An 18,891-nucleotide genomic window follows, 5' to 3' on the forward strand; every position below is an offset into this window, starting at 1 on the left:
TGCCCATTTGCCGCAAGTTCCTCTGACAGTTTCGACGGCTTGTTCTTTTTTTCCATTTCAACTGTCATCTTCCGTACTGTGTTCGAGATTTCGGATAATTTAATTTCCACCCGGAATTCAATTGAAAAGTTTTTCGACTCGCCCTTTCAGGGTTAAGTTTCGGGTTGGATTTTGAAGTGAACGAGCAGCAGTTTAGTGTAACTCGACAACGAGGTTCTCGATTTCCTCGTAACGTCAGCTGTTTGCTCTATGTTGCAAAATACGCTCAGCCGTTTTCCGTGTGAATTGGCTGTGGTTGCGTGGAAAAGTTTGCTTGCCACAAATTTTAATTTTCTCACTCGAATCGCGTCCAACTCCAACTCCCATTTTGGTGGTTGTTTGTTGCTGAATTTTGTGAACCTCTCCGGCGAACGCGAAACACAGTTAAGGGGTAGTTTTTCCAACAACAGTCAGTGTATGTGTGTGTGTGTGTTTATATGCGTGAGAATGGTTTCATCGTGTGAAATGTTTTCCACGCTCGGTTAGGAGAACGAAAAAGGCGGATTCATATGTTTTCATTTTCCAACATTTCAACCCCTATAAAACCATACGGAGGAATTCAGAACGAGAAAGAATGTTTCACGGAATGGGGTGGTAAAGGCTCCTGGGATGAAGTGCTTTCTAACGAAAAATAAATCAGAGAGCACAACTTTTGATCGAAAATACTAGTGAAAACATGTGTCTGCTCAGCTTTCATATAGATACTTTTTTTTTGTAAGTAAATATTGTGAAAGGCTGGTAGAAGAAAAATCTGCTTTATTACAAAACATTACCTAATAATGATGCAAAATTTAAACTTTTCCTAAAAGACGAAATAATACACTATGTCCATTTTCAACTCGGAAAGGTGGGACAATTTCAGGAATGTTTCATTTTTGTACATTGAAAATCAGAACATTAGTTGCTTAAATATCGACTTTAGAAATTGGAAGGTTGTTTGGGTTGGACTTAGCAAACTTCAATTTTCCTTTTTTTCCTTTAAGCTGCTGTATTTCAGCAACTTGCGGTTCACTCTTAAATGTATTGGACAATTTGATAATGAACATTCTAAAGTTTAAAAAAAAATTCAAAAATGTTCACTCATAGTCACTATTTTGCAGTTCTCTAGGATTTCGGTCATTCGATTTTTTTTGTATTTTTTAATCCGACTGAAACTTTTTTGGTGCCTTCGGTATGCCCAAAGAAGCCATTTTGCATCATTAGTTTGTCCATATAATTTTCCATACAAATTTGGCAGCTGTCCATACAAAAATGATGTATGAAAATTCAAAAATCTGTATCTTTTGAAGGAATTTTTTGATCGATTTGGTGTCTTCGGCAAAGTTGTAGGTATGGATACGGACTACACTAGAAAAAAATAATACACGGTAAAAAAATTTGGTGATTTTTTATTTAACTTTGTCACTAAAACTTGATTTACAAAAAACACTATTTTAATTTTTTATTTTTGATATGTTTTAGAGGACATAAAATGCCAACTTTTCAGAAATTTCCAGGTTGTGCAAAAAATCATTGACCGAGTTATGAATTTTTTAATCAATACTGATTTTTTCAAAAAATCGAAATTTTGGTCGTAAAATTTTTCAACTTCATTTTTCGATGTAAAATCAAATTTGCAATCAAAAAGTACTTTAGTGAAATTTTGATAAAGTGCACCGTTTTCAAGTTATAGCCATATTTAAGTGACTTTTTGAAAATAGTCGCAGTTTTTCATTTTTAAAATTAGTGCACATGTTTGCCCAGTTTTGAAAAATATTTTTGAAAAGCTGAGAAAATTCTCTATATTTTGCTTATTCGGACTTTGTTGATACGACCTTTAGTTGCTGAGATATTGCAATGCAAAGGTTTAAAAACAGGAAAATTGATGTTTTCTAAGTCTCACCCAAACAACCCACCATTTTCTATCGTCAATATCTTAGCAACTAATGGTCCGATTTTCAATGTTAATATATGAAACATTTGTGAAATTTTCCGTTCTTTTCGAAAAAAATATTTTCAAAATTTTCAAATCAAGACTAACATTTCAAAAAGGCCAAACATTCAATATTACGCCCTTTTAAAATGTTAGTCTTGATTTGAAAATTTTGAAAATATTTTTTTCGAAAAGATCGGAAAATTTCACAATTGTTTCATATATTAACATTGAAAATCGGACCATTAGTTGCTGAGATATTGACGATAGAAAATGGTGGGTTGTTTGGGTGAAACTTAGAAAACATCAATTTTCCTGTTTTTAAACCTTTGCATTGCAATATCTCAGCAACTAAAGGTCGTATCAACAAAGTCCGAATAAGCAAAATATAGAGAATTTTCTCAGCTTTTCAAAAATATTTTTTTCAAAACTGGGCAAACATGTGCACTAATTTTAAAAAATAAAAAACTGCGACTATTTTCAAAAAAGTCACTTAAATATGGCTATAACTTGAAAACGGTGCACTTTATCAAAATTTCACTAAAGTACTTTTTGATTGCAAATTTGATTTTACATCGAAAAATGAAGTTGAAAATTTTTACGACCAAAATTTCGATTTTTTGAAAAATCAGTATTGATTAAAAATTCATAACTCGGTCAATGATTTTTGCACAACCTGAAATTTCTGAAAAGTTGGCATTTTATGTCCTCTAAAACATATCAAAAATAAAAAATTAAAAATAGTGTTTTTTAAATCAAGTTTTAGTGATAAAGTTAAATAAAAAATCACCAAATTTTTTTACCGTGTATTATTTTTTTCAGTGTAGTCCGTATCCATACCTACAACTTTGCCGAAGACACCAAATCGATCAAAAATTCCTTCAAAAGATACAGATTTTGAATTTTCATACATCATTTTTGTATGGACAGCTGCCAAATTTGTATGGAAAATTATATGGACAAACTAATGATGCAAAATGGCTTCTTTGGGCATACCGAAGGCACCAAAAAAGTTTCAGTCGGATTAAAAAATACAAAAATTAAAATTGAAGAAAAAAGACCGATTTCGTAGAGAATTGCTCAATAACGAAAAACTGCAAATATTTCACTGAAATCAAACATTCGGCACTTTATCAAACAATCTGTAAAGTTCACTTCGATTTCAAATTCAAAATTACATACAAAATGAGAACAAAAAATGTATGTATCAAACTGCATGTTTTTCCAAAAATCACTTTTTAAAATTCATAACACATATCTTTTCGGCACTATGTTTGACTTTACTTCTCAATGGCTAAAAAGTGGTTGGTTTTTTTTCTCCTAAAACATATCAAAATATAAAAAAAATGAGTTTTTGTCGTTAAAATTTTTTTGGTGTACCTTTTTTTTTGAACAGTCCTCATCAATATCAAAGACACTAAATTGATAAGAAATTTCCTTCAAAAGTTACATATTTTTCGAATATTTGCGTACCAAAATTGTATGGAGACTTGTATCGGTGAACCAATGACTCAAAATGGCTTTTTTGGTTTTAGGAATGGCTCCCACAATGTTTTAGCCAAATCAAAAAAAAATGACAAAATCGACCAATTTCGTAGACACTGTAAGTCACACCACTTTGATAGAATTTCAATTTACTTTTGAAATATTTTCCAACTAGTAAGGTTTGTCTTAAGATTATTATTTTAAAACATGGACTGGGGTAGCCCACACAAGTTCCACACACCATTGTTGAAAAAAAAAACAGTAGTGTTTAAAAATATTTACCTTAAAAATTCTTAGTTTGAATTCCAGGGTGACTTTGATAGTCATAGTTTTTCTTGTTGAAATCAGATTTAAGGTGTTCAAACTTTATTTTTAAGTCAAATGTACCATTTTTAAGGTTGCTAACATAGTTTTAACCCTTTTAGGCCTGAATTTTCAAAAAAATATTTTTTTAGTCAATGATGGGAAAATGATTCTTATGACCATACGAAAATTAAAGGCTAGTTTTGGAAATTTTGATATTTTGGTCATATATGACCCATCAGGCTCGAAAGGGTTAAAGGAGAAAAATCAATGTTTATATTTCGTTAACTGAGTTTATAAGCTTTTTAACAAATACGTTTAAATTTTAGGTTAAATTGTCAGATTTTTACCTGAAATTTGTTAAAACTAGTCTTTTTTTTTAATAAAATTACCGTTTAATATTACGTTTTGAACCGAATTAGAAGCAAAAATCAAAAGTTTTCACATTTTGTATGAAATTTGTTCAACTGAACATGCCCATAATACTAGAGATTTTTTGATTAATTTTTCAAAAACACATAATATTTATTATTTAAAAACATACTTTACCTTCTCCTAGTGGAAAATTGTTCAAGGAATCCGAAAATGCATTCCGTTTTCCGATTCGAAACCATGTTCGTTGAGAAAAACATGACATTTTGAGAAGATTTAAATAATGCTATTCATAGTTAACTAACTTTTTAAAATTTTCAAAATGTTATGATAAGTTCTTCTTGATGTACTTTAAACACTTCTCTAACACGTCTGATTCAATACCATCCCGTACGTTTTTAATTTGTACTCTTCATTTTGCGGAAAAATCTCAAACCTATCAAAGTCACCCCGGCAATCAAAGTAACCCCGTTTTACGGTTCTTTTGTTTTATAAAAAGCTTCGTTTTCAGGTAAAAGCTAATTTTAGGTTGAAATTTTAGGAATTTTTTTTATTTTATTTTTTAAAGAGTTCTCTCACTCCGAAAAACAAATTGGACATTCTAGGACCAAGCTTTAGGAGCTGAAAAATGGCCTAGCAAAGAATTAAAATTACGAAAAATTTGTTTTTCTAAGCGATACTCATTTGATTCTAAATTCTGCATGATATTTTAGAAACTATTGATCCGACTTTTAATGTTGAGAAGAAGAAACTTGATTAAAATTTTCTCAATCTTTTGAAATACATATTTTCAGATTGTGATTCAAAGTCGTGAGACTTGTGAAACGTGATTTTAAAATTTTTTAAATTTACAATGGCATTAACTCGAAAACGGTGAATTTTATCGAACATTCACAAAAGTACTTTTTAATTCCAACTTTCAAATGAGTTTTGGTTTTTTTTTGGGGGGTACGAAAATACGGTACGGTACTTTCGAAAAATCACAATTTTTTGGAAAAAAATCTTAACTAAACTCAACCTCTAAAGTAAAATGAATTTCTACGATTTTGCAAATCGTCTTTTCTTTATATATTTTTGATTTTGATGAAACTGTGTCCATGCATTCGCTATGTTAAAAAGAGATATCTCGTGCAACTTTGCAGGTTGATCATAAAAAATGGGTACCGCGAATCGGAACTACAGTCAGAATAGGGACAGCACGTTTTAGAGCACTTAAAATTTGGGAATAAATGATGACATTTTGTTGCTCTGAGTCTGGTCTAATCGAAACCACTTCAAAACATCAAAATGACTCGATTATCCGAAGCCTAGATTATCCGAAGGTTTGTATGTAACTTCGTTTAATCGAATCATGACCAAGCAAAATTTTGTTTTGTGTTTTTTTTATTACTTTTTACATCAAATTTAAGTTCTGAGACCCCATTTCATGAACTTAAGAGCGAGTCCTCGAACAGGGCATACCCCTTTGTATGGGACGTCGTTTGGATCTCACCTCAAACTAGCATCTAGGTCAACGGGAAGTGGGGCAAATCGGGACACAAAGTTTGAAGATTCAAAAACGTCAAAAATCTTAAAAAGGCTATAACTTTGGCAAAATTCAAAAAAAAGTAAAAATTCAAAATGCATCTGAAAGTGCTTAAAAACTGCAACAAAATGCAGGAAGAAGCACCCCTATTGGTTAAATCTAAAGGGAGTTATTTAACTTCAAAAGAGAGTTATTTAACTTTTATTTTTTAAAGGGTTAAAATGGATGAAAATAAACATTTTTATGCATGTTTCTATTATGAAATTGTCTCAGGAGCACGAATATGATAAAATTATCATCAGAAAATGGGATCTAAAATCACTAATAGTAAAAGTGTCTATATAATGTGTTAAACTGCCCAAAGCGTTTCTAGTCTCAGATGTTAGTCCCAGATGTCCCCTACAAGCTGCAGGTCAAACCGAGTTGATATCTGGATGGAACACTTTTTTATTTCAGTTTGAAAATTATGCTATTTTTTCACTAAAATGCCAATAACTCCCTTTAGATTTAATCAATTGGGGTGCTTCTTCCTACATTTTGTTGCATTTTTTAAGCACTTTCAGATGCATTTTGAATTTTTACTTTTTTTTTTTTAATTTTGCCGATTTGCTATTTTGGCCAGATGCTAGTTTTATATGTACAAACAACCCCTGAAAATTTCAGGCAGATTGGTGATGTCGATGCGAGATGGAAATGCTTTGCTCGTGGATTCGCTCTTAATTATATGAGACTTTTAACAAAACAATATATTTTAAAAAGATAACAAGATTCATAAGATAATAAAATAAACGTCACAACAACCAACAATTGCGCTTCAAAAAAAAAATCATGATTTTTCAGCCTGCCCGCACACGTTTTTAATCCGAAACTCATTTAGTTAAACGATTTTTAATTGCTTTTCGAGGGAGGCAGCAGCAGTGCGAATCAGGAAATGGAAAAAAACAGCCAACATAAAAGGAATCCTTTTTTTTTCAGCGGCCGTCACAATTTTGGTTGATTTTTTTTTGTCTCCCCCGCTTTCCTTTTCATTGAAAATAAGTAGCTTTCGGGCATCGTATCGCAACAGCAGCAGCGGCGGGATAACGCGTCTTTCAGGGCCGGCCCGAGATCCTTCGGTGGCACACAAAGGCAATTTTTCCGGGGCCATTCGTTTGGATTTATAAAGTTTTCGGCCGGGAAATAAAAAAAAAATAAAAGTTCCTGCCAGCCAACCCCGCGCGCAGTGCGATTTTTGTACGAGGGCCCGATCCGGCAGAGTTGTTTGCGTTTTTGTTTCATATTTTTCTTTGTGATATTGTTATTTTTTGTTTTGTTTTTGCAAACTTTTGCAGGAAAGGCATTCGTTATGGTTTCATTCGGTGGAGTAAGGAGTTTTTTTTTGTTGAAATCATTAGGGAAATTTATTACGGATCAGGATGAACTGAGGGAATACATTATATTCGAAAATTTTGCATGAGGCTTTTTCAAGGATAATCTATGCCGTTTATTCATTAAAATTTACTGATTTTGCAGCAAGGTTTTTGAACGAACCAATAAAGTGATATTAAAAGCTGTAGCTTTCATTTTTGTTGCGAATATTTGAAGATTACACCGGCCAACAAAAATTCAGCGCAGGCTCAAGTCGAGGGGAATCATGAAGTTTGAGGTCCTCAGAAACACATGCACTTTGAATTTTATAAAAATAGTTAGACAGGGCCGAATGGTTTTTCTCCAAAGTTTTCATATAAAATTAGTGCTGTTCGCTTAATCCAAATATTGCATGCAACTTTTGAATTATATGCAAGAAAGACGAACCGCCCTAATTCTCCATTAAAACTTTATAAACATGTATAGTGGAAAATGTCAGGGGTTGGTATGAGCACACAATTGAACTTTTTTTTAATCTGTTTCCAGGGCATAAAAATATGCATTTTTAACTAAAAAAAAATGCAGACAAAGGTTGCCACGATATCTCAACACTGCCTCGACCAAATCGGCTCAAAATTTGGGTGAAGACTTGTTTAACCGATCTTGTGTGCATGGGAAAGCCGATTTTCTAAATGTTGATTTTGAAAAAAAAATATAAAAATAAAAATATGGTTTTGTTTTTCTTATTCAAAACGTCAGTTTTGATTTTTGCATTAAAAAAAGCAGAATTAAAAAATCGGACTTCGTCAAGCACACGGAATATATCTAAGGAGTCTTCACCTCAAATTTCAACAAATTTGGTCCATCCCATCTCGAGATATCGTGCAACCATGAATCAATTCGGTGTTTAGAGAAAAACGCTAACAAAGTTCGACAGCTGCCTTTGCGCACGGCCAAAATTTCAAATTTTAACCATCTTTTTCTCATTTCAATCATGAAATATCTTCATCAAATTTCAGGAGTGAATAAAAATCATCTTTTTTGTGATTTTTTATGAATTTTCTGTAATATGACATTTTGTGATTTTCTACATTAAATTAACCCCTTGAAGACAAAAACATTCAAACATATTCAATCGTTTAAAGCCAATTATTTCCAAAATCGGCTCTCAGTATTCAACTCGGGATATTTATGAAATTTTTTGATTGATTTTTAATGATATGAAATGTAACATTTAATTTTTTAGCACAATTTTATTAAAAGAATTTTGATATTATTTTTGTATCAATTTTTGATTCTAAAATTTCGAAATAAACTTTACAAAAAGCCAACAATTTCTCAAGAGATTCATTTTTAGGCATTGGGTATAATAGGACTCTAGGGCGTCCAATTTTCCCGGGTTTTGAATTTCCCGGGAAACGGGAAAAATATTTTTGAAATCCCGGGATCCCGGGAAAATTTTAAAACAGTATTAAAATCTTTTTTTTTTCATTATATTTGCATGTTTTTCAAGCTTCAAATCATAGAATAAGCTCAATACTATTCATTGGTGGTAATCTACACATCAACCTAAACAAGGATATCAGTTTTTAGGTAGCTTGAAAGATTTTTTTTGTTGAGCTTTGGTTTCTTATCTTGTATCTTATCCAATGTGTTTCAAATTAACAAAGTCTCTTATCAAAACATATTTTTTATCTGTCATGACTAGAAAAGCCTCTTTTTAAATGTCTTAAATAACAAATAAAAATACAACAAATAAAATTATACCAGTAAAATTTTGGATAAGTTTAGCCATTCATGTTGTATATACAAAATATTAATCAAGTTGTCTTAAGGTCATTACCGCCAACTTGGGAAAATCGGGACTACAGTCTTATTAGGTACAGGAGATTTGAGAGCAGTTCATTTGGAGATCGGTGTACTAATTGTTTTGCTCTGTTCCTGTTTAAACCAAAATCAATCTAAATAATTAAAATATTATGCAATAAAAAAATATTAAAACAGCTGTGTTCATTCGATAAATTTGTCTTGATTTGCCAAAAATGTTTCATGAAAAATAATTTAAAATGATATTATTATTTAAATTTATAATCATAAATATACGTAGTCTTTCCAAAAACATATATAATTTGGTACAAAATATTTAGAGCGCTAGCCAGTTTACTGATCGGTATTTTTTTTTACAAGTTACAGTTTTTTACAAGTAAGTCAAATTTATGCTGATACCTTGTTTGAATAGGTCCTATAAACAAAATAAACATATGAAAACATAAAAGCTTGTAGGACCTTTTCAAACAAAAACTCTGGATACATCCTTTATATTTTGTTTTTATTTTTTATCGATGTTTACCTATACCCAAAATTCAGAGTCGAGATAATCGTTCTCTCAAAATTTATTGAGGGCTCAGTGCCAAAATCGATAGAATAATGGTACCAACTCACACCATCATAACAAATGAGTTCATTCGTTAGTTGAATCAATAAATCTCCAACAAGTGTCATACATCGACTTCTGACTCCTCCTTGGTCACCAAGCTGTGGTGGCCGAGGCAGCTAAGTCATTGGATTGGTTTGTCAAAGGTCTCTGGTTCGATTCCCGTTGTCGACACTTTTGGTTTTTGTTTGACGGATGAACTTTTTTTGCAAATGAACCTCGAGAGAATAGTTCTATTGCCCATCTCGAGATGTGTTCTCTGCGTCCATGAATGGTACCACTATTCTCTCGACTCGAAACAATCATTCTCTCGGACTAGCGCTGCCAGTTTTGGGTGTATTTTTACAACAAAACCTAAATTTGCAGACAACAGTTTTACATTTTTCCAATTTTGGAAATTCTCGGGACAAAATAACAAAAATCCCGGGATTCGGGAATTCTCGATTTTGGAAAAATCCCGGGAATTTTGTCCCGGGAATTCCCGGGATGGACGCTAATTTTTCTCAAGATTCTAACATTAACCCTCTACAACCCAACCCCGCCTCTAGACGGGCTTCTATCTAAAAAATCGCTAAAAATCCATTTTTCACTCAATTTTTGATCTCTGCAAAGCATTGGAAAGAAGAAATCTTAAAATTTTAATGAGTTCATGTTTTGGAAATTTGACTTGTTTTATGTGACTGCCAATGTGCCAATGTTTAGAAAAAAATGTCGTTTTTTAGGTGCCAACTTTTGCAGCGTTTTTGATTACTATTACCTTTATATTTAGTAAAAAGAAGTATGCAGTATTTTTTTAGTGTCCCAGACTATGCCTCTACGCAGGAAACGTAGAAAACAAGCAAAAAATTAAAAAAGTGACTAAAAACAGGGAAAAAAATAGAAAGGCAAAAAGTAATATGATTGGAGGTGGTAAAATAGGCCAAATACTTCTAAAAACAAAGATTAACTAAATAAGATAAATGCAAATTAAAATAATAAAAATAAAACAAGAGAAGTAAAGTTTTTCGTAGAACAAAAGTTGCTCAAAATGACCTTCTGAACACGGAAAAAATAAAAAATTTGGGCAGTACAGGGTTAAAATTTTCTCAGCATTAGGAAAAACAATTGCTTTGGTGAGCATTTCCGCCGCGAAGCGTTTTCAAATTGCAAAAAAAAAAAACATAGCAAATTGAAGAATACAGCATAAGTACTTGGATGGCTGCAGATTAGGGTGGCCAGAATATGGGACTTTTTTTTCAAAACCTCGCTCCACGAGCTGAATATTGTTCTTTGAGCTATTTGAGGACTCTGGGCCAAATATGAGCCAAATCGGTCAACATTTACCCATTGATACTGGGAGGTGAATTTTGTATGGGAAAAATCGAAAAAAAATGTATGGAAAACCCAATTTTCTTGCGGTTTGTTCCTCGCGAAGCGCTACTTCCATGCAAATATTCTGAAAAGTGAGATTATCATTAGAAATTTAAGGCTCTACAACTTTGTACAACATACCAAGGGAGTAAAACTCGATCTTGAAACGTTATTTGCGATTTAAAAAAAGTCATATTTGTATGAAAACCGTTTTTTCACCAACTTTAGGCTCGGAAATAAATGGGCTAATCTTAACCAATTTCGCTCAAAATTTACACAGAGTTTTCCACTTGTCGAGTAGGGGGTAATTTCTTCTGGGCACCCTAATTCAGATCAAAAAGGTCATTACATTGCCATGTTTGAGCTTTCAACATTCGTTTTTTTTTTTTTTATAGAATTGAAATTGAGGAAAATTAAATCTGCCAATTAGTTTTCGAGTATCCCAATTCGGTCAATCGGCTGATTTCGGAGAGACATGCTTAGTTCTGACTTTCTTTATTAGCGCTATTTTAAGTTCCCTACATTTTTACCTTCATCGATGTCGAAAGGTCAAATTTTTCATGTTTGTAAAACAATATGTTCAAGTCTTTTTTCTAGATTTTCGTTTGTTCGAATCTCTATAGATCAATGCAAATGCTGCATTTCAAGCATCAGATTGGTCCACAAAAATTTTCCTGAGGCAGGATTTTTTTCCTCCTCAGCATAGCTGAAAGTGGACTCTGGAAGGCTAAATACCTTTTACAGCACTAACTGAGCGAGGCAAACGAGGAGGCAGCAGAAAAAAGTTCGACCCACTTTCCCACTTGCTTGACCTTATCTGTCCGCACGAGACCGGCTGCTCAGAAGCAAAAATCACTTTTCACAGAGAAAGAAAAGGAAAATATTCAAAAACAATTTAAATTTTTTAAATGAAGAAATAGTCAGATTTATGAATTTTAATCTTTATTTCGCAATTATGGCTAATTCCCAGCACATTCTCACTGCTAGTGGATACACTCGAAAATATCTTCCGCCGATGCTGCTCCATTTTTACGGTTCCCCTTATCGTGGACGACAGTTTTGCGAGGACTTTTTTTCTATCTCCCCTCCCGATTCTACTCTCGTCACGCCCTGCGGGCTCACGGCAGGCTCAACTTAAACGCAATCACGTCCGCTCGTTACTCAAAGTTCCACAGCATCTTCTTTGGGTACACACTCGAGCGACGCCACCTGGCTTCGAACGAGGACACACTTTCGGTTAGCCTTTTAGTCCTCTCCGTACTGGTACTGTGTCAACCATAATTGGGGCAAGTTTGCCATAATTACTTTTGCGTTGGCACCGGAGTACTTATGGTGATTCGTTAATTTTTGTCTGCCGTCATCAAAGTCGAAAAAAAAGCAAAACTCAACGGCAACACTGGCGTTACTACTTTGTCTTCGTTAGTTTTATTGTATCATCGAAGAGTTTAAAACAATGTTGTTGTAAGCTCCTAAAAAAAACTTTTCGAAGAAGCTTTAATCTCAACGTTGGTTTTTTAACCTGTGGTAATAGTGTTACCTAGGTGGAAAAACGAAAACAAACTAACAAAAAAAATGTGTTACCAAACTTACCAACTATTGCTTGCAATTCGAGTTCTGAAAAAAAAAGAAACATCTTTAGTTTGTCTTTGATAAGTTTTTTAGCAGTAGAATGTATCAAAAATAAATAGTAACTAATATCAAATGTCACTAATACTTTAAATTTTACCATACTAAATGCAATCTGTCAAAATATAGCAAAAAATAAGAATCGGAAATCGTAAAACAACAATCAACAACAACAATGAACAATGAACAATAGGAAGACCTCTGTAATTACTCTTAGCTTTAAGATCAATGTTATTACAAAAGCCGACTTGGTCCTAACCAGGTCCCAGTACTGGAAAGGACCAAATAGAAAATAATTTTATGAAAAAATGAACAATGAACAATGAACAATGAACAATGAACAATGAACAATGAACAATGAACAATGAACAATGAACAATGAATAATGAACAATGAACAATGAACAATGAACAATGAACAATGAACAATGAACAATGAACAATGAACAATGAACAATGAACAATGAACAATGAACAATGAACAATGAACAATGAACAATGAACAATGAACAATGAACAATGAACAATGAACAATGAACAATACACAATAAACAATGAACAATCACATTTTTTTGATAACGCTGACCTACAAAATTTCTGCGCAGGCTCAACTCGAGAGGAAGCATGAAGTTTGGAGTCCCCAAATCCACGTGAATTCTCAATGCTCTACGAAATCGGTCTTTTTTCTTAATTTTTTTTTTATCCGGCTGAAATTTTTTCAGTGACTTTGGTATGCCCAAAGAAGCCATTTTGCATAATAAGTTTGTACATATAATTTTCCATACAAATTTGGCAGCTACCACAACTCAATAAAAATGACAAAAATGATTTATGAAAATTCAAAAATCTGTATTTTTGGAGGAATTTTTGATCGATTTGGTGTCTTCGACAAGGTTGTAGGTATAGATAAGGAAAACATTGAAAAAATGATACACGGTAACAAAATTGATGATTTTTAACGGGTTGCTTCCAGTTCGACGTTGTCGTGCTAGCTTGTGTCAAGATAGCAAGACAAAATTAAGGCTTCTTCCATATGAAGAGTGACAATAATGCGCGGAGTTTATTTATTTTATTTATTATTATTTTTTTTGAAAGAATATCTCAGGATGAAATTGAACTTTGGGGATCTATGAAGGTCAAAAGGTGAGCCATTGTAAGCTGCACAAAAATGGCGTTCTTAACTCAATTTTGCCCAAAATGCACGTGCGACAAGATTGCACGACAACAACGGGTTGCTTTCGCTGGTCCTGGCAGATTTGCTTGCGGCTCGCTCGAAGTGGCGGGGGAGCAGTTGTTTCGACGAGGCAAAATTGTGTTTAAAATAAATTTCAACTTTTCAACTTCATTTTTCGATGTAAAATCAAATTTGTAATCAATAAGTACTCAAGTGAAAACTTGATAAAGTGCACAATTGTCAAGTTATAGCCATTTTCAGTCAAGTTGTTTTAAGTTGCAGTTATTTATTTTTTTTAATAAGTTCACATTTTTGCCCATATTTGAGAAATTTTTTATGAAAAAATGGGAAAATTCATAGGGACGACCAACTTTTTCAAAACTTTTATTCGTAAAATCGCGATAACTCGTGATGTTTACAACCAAACTCCTTATGTCTATATATCAATTTTTTGTAATTGTCTGCTCTACAACTTTGTAGGACATTGTTACACTCTAAAAAAACCCTGTAAAGTTAGAAAAAACACGAAATTTTAAAATGAAAAAAAAAGTTCTAAATGAAAAAATGACCCTTCTGGGTCAATGTAGATTCGAAAAGTACATTAAATTTCCCATAAAATGACATGTTCCAAAAGTTTTTACAGTCGAGTAACGGAAAATGGGAGAATTTTTAAAACTTTTTAAGTGTTTTTTTCGTTTTTCGGAATTCTGAGTACGCGATCAAATCGGGCGTCTAATTTTACATAAAATTTCTATCTCATCACCGTTTCAGGCTGCAAATTATTGAAAAACACCTTTTTTTCGCATGTTCAAAACTGGAAGGGGTCGTACCGCCCCTCCGTAACGAGATATCAAAAAACGGACCTCGGATTCATGATCAGGAACAAAAGTTACCCCTTAGGACAAAGTTTAACGCAAAACGAAGAGGGGTCGGGGCAACTTTTCCCGATTTCGTGTGAGTTGGTAGAGAATTACCCATATCCAATTTTTTTTCCAAATCAAGACTATTATTTCAAAAGAGCGTAAAATTTATTGTTTGGACCAATATTTCGATTTTTTGAAAAAATAGTATAAAAATCACAACTTATTCAAAGAATTTTTGCACACTCTGCAAATTTCTTAAAAGATGGTATTCGGCCCTGTCTTACTATTTTTGAAAAATTCAAAAACTTCATGTTTCCCCTCGAGTTGAGCCTTCGCAGTCATTTTTTGTAATTTTTTGTAGGTCAGTGTAATGTGAATGCCTAAAATTCAACAAACATTGACACCCACATTAAAGTCGTAGACTGTGAGAACGTCACGTCCCAACGAGCATTAATTTTCAACAAATCGTAAAACCAATCAACAGCTCAATCAGGCTCCAACAAAATAGAAAAGAAACAACAAAAAAAAAAACACTAAGCCTAACTGCCACATCTGCTCCAAATGTTGCTGCCAGCCTGTTGGCTCCCACTAGCTAGCGCAGGCTCGATTTATGATTTATTTATTTTAAACACAATTTTGCCTCGTCGAAACAACTGCTCCCCCGCCACTTCGAGCGAGCCGCAAGCAAAACTGCCAGGACCAGCGAAAGCAACCCGTTGTTGTCGTGCAATCTTGTCGCACGTGCATTTTGGGCAAAATTGAGTTAAGAACGCCATTTTTGTGCAGCTCACAATGGCTCACCTTTTGACCTTCACAGATCCCCAAAGTTCAATTTCATCCTGAGATATTCTTTCAAAAATAATAATAATAAAATAAAATAAATAAACTCCGTGCATTATTGTCACTCTTCATATGAAAGAAGTTTAAATTTTGTCTTGCTATCTTGACACAAGATAGCACGACAACGTCGAACTGGAAGCAACCCGTTAATGCCATGTTTTTCAGCGTGGTGCCCGGCAAAAGTGGCAACACATTTTGGACGGGGGGAGCAGCTGCACTAAACGCGATGGGTGGTGGGGGGGGATTGACGAGAGCAAATTTGATGCACTCGCTGGCTTTTAGCACAAGAGCAAACATTAGTCAGCCGCTTGAATAGCTGCACCGCCACGGATTGGTTCGGGGGTTTGAAAACAGAAATAAATGAGAAAATTAAAAAAAAAATCATTTTTTTTTTGGTAGACAGTAAACTTTGAACGATTTGTTCAACAGTCTAGAAAAAAACCTTTATATTTTTCTGAAGAAAGAAAAAATCAGTCTTTCCGTAGTCCGCCCAGCCTCCACGTCAGCCTGATTTGTTGACCTATGGATGCTTTTATCACCGTTTGGCAGATTGTCCGCGCTCTCCAACGGATCGTGTCCACATCCACATGATTTAGTATCGCGTAGAGCGGTGCTGAAAAACACACACATTTTATGTAAATATAAAGCAAAAGCCGCCCACCACTACGCTGGGAATTAGCCGCAGGCACGTCAGTGACTAATTGAGGAATGATAAACATCAGGAGAGCTTTGCTCAACGGGTTTCGAAACATTGGGCAGTTCCAGGTTAAATCAGCAAAATCCAGTTCAAAATTGTTTCAACCTGGGTCACATTTCGTGTAGATGAGCAAAAAAACTTAGTGCGTCTCCATTAAAAACTAGTTTCAGCAACTGCAGGTTTTAAAAAGTACATTTGAATATTCTGCTAGAATTTCTACATTTCAAAGTAGGTAATTCTCTACCAACTCACAGAACTCGGAAAAACTTGCCCCGATCCCTCTTCGATTTGCGTGAAACTTAGTCCTAAAGGGTAACTTAGTACGACCCCTTCAATTTTTGAAAAAAGAGGAACAGATCTCTACGAAATCGATCTTTTTTAATCAATTTGAATTTTTGTGTTTTTTAATCCGGCTGATTTTTTTTGTGCCTTCCTTATGCCCAAAGAAGCCATTTTGCATCATTAGTTTGTCCATATAATTTTCCATACAAATTTGACAGCTGTCCATGCAAAAATGATATATGAAAGTTCAAAAAACTATATCTTTAGAAGGAATTTTTGATCGATTTGGTGTCTACGGCCATGTTGTCGGTATGGATAAGGACTACACTGAAAAAAATGATATTTTTTTATGATTTGTAATTTCACTTTTTGTCAATAAAACTTGATTTGCAAAAAACACAATTATTTCTGATATCAAATGCAAACTTTTCATAAATTTTCAGAATGGGCCAAAAGTCATTGTGACAAAAATTCGAATTAATGGTCTAAAAAAAATTTGATTTAAAATCGAATGTGCAATCAAACTACTGTAGGGAAATTTTGATAAAGTGCACCGTTTTCATGTTAAAGCGATTTTTAGGTAACTTTTTTGATAACTGTCGCAGTTATTCATTTTTTGAAATTTGTGCACGTTTGCCCACTTTTGAAAAAAAAAATTAAATAGCTGAGGAAATTCTCTATATTTTGCAATTTTGAACATTTTTGATACGACTTTGATTTGATTTGATTTTAAAACAGGAAAATTGATGTTTTCTAAGTCTCATCCAAACAACTCATTATTTTCTAATGTCGATATCTCGGTAACAAATGGTCCAATTTTAATTTTTAAATATGAAACGTTGGTAAACTTTTCCGATCTTTTCGAAAACAATATTTTAGTTATCAAGGATTTCAAAAGCATTCTATATTGTTTTAAACTCCAGATTTTTAGAACAATTCTTACTTTTTGAAAAAATAACCAAATTTCATGTTTTTGTGATATTGGTTTCGAATGATCGGAAATTTTTAATAGATATCGATAGTTAAAGGAATTTTCAAAGACTAAAAATGTTTACAAAATTTCTTATTTTCGTGATATCTTTATGGACTATCCACAAACCACGTGGACGCTTTTTTTTAATTCAAGTAAATATTTTTTGAATATTTTCAACTGGTAAGGTATATCACACAATTATTATTTAAAAAATATGTACTGGGGAAGGCCACACTAGGTCCATGCACTATTTTATAGTTCACTAAGGTTATAAACATTTCAAAAGTACACATAAATTTTAGGTAAAACTTGTTATTTCCTAAAATATTTTGGCTGATTTTTGAGTGACAAATATGGTCCCAGAGGTTCAAGGTAAAACGAAGTTGGCATAAAAGACCGATGTCACCGACAATCAAAACCGAATTCCAAACCCTGAAAAGCGTTTTTAAGGTGAGAGATTTCTCTACAAATTTGTTATAACAAATATTTTTTAATGATCGATCCACCTACAAGGCAAGATCAATTGAAAACCCATACCAAATATCCAAAACCTTAAAATTTTGAAAAACGTAATTTTCACCGATCGAATATTTTCATATTTATAGATTTTAGTTTAGGCCGGCAAAACACAACTTTCTACGTGAGCAGTTCTCTCAGGTTTCGGTCATTCGTCATTTTTGTATTTTTTAATCCGGCTGAAACTTTTTTGGTGCCTTCGGTTTGCCCAAAGAAGCCATTTTGGATCATTAGTTTGTCCATATAATTTTCCATACAAATGTTGCAGCTGGCGATACAAAAATGATGTATGAAAATTCTAAAATCTGTATCTTTTGAAGGAATTTTTTGATCAATTTGGTGTCTTCGGCAAAGTTGTAGGTATGATTATGGACTACACTGGGAAAAACTTTTTGTTACTAAAACTTGATTTGCAAAAAACACTATTTTTTCATTTTTTGATATGTGTGAGGACATCAAATGCCAACTTTTCAGAAATTTCCAGGTTGTGCAAAACATCTTTGACCGAGTTATGAATTTTTGAATCAACACTGATTTAAAAAAAACCAAATTTGGTCGCAAAATTTTTTCAACTTGATTTTTCGATGTAAAATCAAATTTGCAATCAAAAAGTACCTCAGTGAAATTTTGATAAAGTGCATCGTTTTCAAGTTAAGGCCTTTTTTAGGAAACTTTTTTGAAAATAGTCACAGTTTTTCATTATTTTTTAATTAGTGCATATGTTTGCCTACTTTTGAAAAAAATATTTTTGAAAAGCTGAGAAAATTCTCTATATTTTGCTTTTTTGAACTTTGTTGATACAATCCTATGTGCTGAGATGCCATGCAAAAGTTTAAAAACATGAAAATTGATGTTTTCCAAGTGTCGCCCAAACCGATCTCTTCGATTTTTTTTTTCTAAATTTTCAAACCAAGAATAACATTTAAAAAGGGCGTAACATTGAATACTAGGCCAACAACTTTGCCCTGCAACTTTGCTGAAGACACCAAATCGATCAAAAAATTTCTTCAAAAGATACAGATTTTTGAATTTTTATACATCGTTTTTGTATGGACAGCTGCCAAATTTGTATGAAAAATTATATGGACAAACTAATGATGCAAAATGGCTTCTTTTGGCATACCGAAGGCACCAAAAAGTATCAGAGGGATAAA

At 33.1% G+C, this 18,891-nt stretch overlaps 1 protein-coding gene across 1 annotated transcript in view; it reads right to left on the reverse strand.

Moving 5' to 3' along the window:
- LOC6035291 (5-hydroxytryptamine receptor) overlaps nucleotides 1-18,891 on the reverse strand; it is a 160,053-nt gene that overhangs the window by 107,150 nt on the left and 34,012 nt on the right. Inside the window, exon 2 of the mRNA XM_038264335.1 lies at nucleotides 12,358-12,381. The gene's annotated coding sequence lies outside the window, so the exon portion shown is untranslated. The remainder of the gene's footprint in view (nucleotides 1-12,357; nucleotides 12,382-18,891) is intronic.

Source organism: Culex quinquefasciatus, chromosome 3 (assembly GCF_015732765.1).
Source record: "Culex quinquefasciatus strain JHB chromosome 3, VPISU_Cqui_1.0_pri_paternal, whole genome shotgun sequence".
NCBI classification, from domain to species: Eukaryota; Metazoa; Arthropoda; class Insecta; order Diptera; family Culicidae; genus Culex; species Culex quinquefasciatus.